Source organism: Aethalodelphis obliquidens, unplaced genomic scaffold, assembly GCF_003676395.1.
Source record: "Aethalodelphis obliquidens isolate GAN/ISIS:26980383/991018 unplaced genomic scaffold, ASM367639v1 scaffold14, whole genome shotgun sequence".
Taxonomy (NCBI): domain Eukaryota; kingdom Metazoa; phylum Chordata; class Mammalia; order Artiodactyla; family Delphinidae; genus Aethalodelphis; species Aethalodelphis obliquidens.
In genome coordinates, this window is record NW_020837958.1 from 23,944,434 (window position 1) to 23,946,355 (window position 1,922).

Below are 1,922 nucleotides of genomic sequence, written 5' to 3' on the forward strand. Positions count from 1 at the left end.
ACCAGGGAAGCCCTCCATCTCCATCTTAATGCTTCTCATTCTTGCTCTATACACACCAAGAACACAGGCCAAGTGTGAGGGACTTTTCACTGGCTCACTATCATACTATCCTTTAAAAGTTTTTCTTTGCTCTAGATCTTAATACTACCTAAAAATATCTTTTCTCCTGCTTATCTGTTTTAGTTTCCTGTTGCTGTGGTAACAAATGAACACAAGCTTAGTGGCTTAAAACAACACAAATATATATTCTTTGAGTTCTGTAGGTTAGAAGTTGGACACAGTTCTCATGAAGCTAAAATCAAGATGCCAGCAGGGCTGCATTCTTCTAGATGCTCTAGGGGAGAATCTGGTCCTAGTTTTTTGTTGTTGTATGTTTATTTTAAAGAAACTGATGTTTATTTTCAGTCAATCGTATTCCATTTTTCTGTGGAGGAGCCCGTGGATGAACAGCTTAAGACCACTTAGTGGTCATTCCTCCTACCAATTCAGTGTCCCGACCAGTGGGAGCTGCAGACCAGTCCCCAGTGGCAGGCTGAGCCCTGCAGTCTTCCCTAGGGAACTGGTGAATAGGCACAGAGGGCACCTATGCCTTCAGATGCAGGGTCTGTAACCTCAGATGGAGTGGCAGTAAATTCAGGGGCTGGAGTGTTATAAACACGCTTATAAACAGAGTTTCTTTTTTAGTGTACTACACATTCCAACAAATTGGAGCACTCTATTGCTAACAAAAGCCCCATTCTCTGTTTTTCTGCCTTTATGTTCACTGTTACTCTCACCCTGAAATTCCTCCTGGGTCACATCCTTTCCAGCAGCAGCCTACACTTCCTTTTCAATCTCTTCAGCATTCTGTACAAATAGAGATAAGGCATGACCTCTCACGGGTGCTCATGTGGTACCACACATGCACAGAACTTCCTGCGCCAGTGTCCACCACGTCCAACCCACTGTCGTTGCAGAGGATGGCATGTCCACATAGTGCAGAGAATATGTTACACAGAGCCATGGCAGACAGGTTAGCATAAGACAGTTCTGTAAGAGGCTAGTGGTCAGCCCTGGTGTCAATAACCACCAGAAGACGTGGTTCCTGGAAGGTTCCTTGGATCTGATTAAAGAAGGTTCCAGAAGGAAAGTGGCCAGAAATAAAAATGGCTCTGGTAGCAGCAGCAAACTTCAGCCCAGCCCTGTGGCTAGTGTTCCTGGAGGATATGACACTGGTATCAGCCAGATTTTCAATGGCAACAATGGTACAAGCCATCAGAAAAGGCTTCCCCCAGGTCCTCTTCAGATTTATGATGTAGATGTCATCACCTATTTCCTTTGTAGATGTATATTTATATGGAAGTCAACACTGGGGCCACCTAAGTACATTCCTGATGCAAGAAATTTGAGGACATCCTCCTCCTTCATTTGCAGGATAGCAAGGGCTCCAGACATTGTGAAAGTTTTCCTTTAAGTTATGATGTAAAACCAGGACATTTTCATATGAATCCCTGCTTGGGTAGCACAGAAAGGCTCAACAGGTTTTGTTTTGTTTTGTTTTAACATCTTTATTGGAGTATAATTGCTTTACAATGGTTAGTTTCTGTTTTATAACAAAGTGAATCAGCTATACATAAACATATATTCCCATATCCCCTCCCTCTTGCGTCTCCCTCCCACGCTCCCTATCCCACCCCTCTAGGTGGTCACAAAGCACCGAGCAGGTGGGGTTTGGACTACGATTTTTTTTCCGAGGAATGTGAATGGCTTCTGCCCCTCTCTCTTATGACATTTGGCTCCTAAATGGACCTTTGCTTACCAGTCTGTGCCAGTCTCCAGTCCATTTTTCACACTCCCGTGGGATTCATCTCCCTGAAGCAACAATCGGATCGTTCTACTTGCTTTAGCACAATCTTTCGGAACTTCAATCTCTTCAAAGAATA

General features: G+C 43.9%; 1 pseudogene; it reads right to left on the bottom strand.

Moving 5' to 3' along the window:
- Positions 1–451: 451 nt before the first annotated feature.
- On the bottom strand, positions 452–1,434 carry LOC113625214 (40S ribosomal protein SA-like; annotated as a pseudogene).
- Between the last annotated feature and the right edge of the window lie 488 nt (positions 1,435–1,922).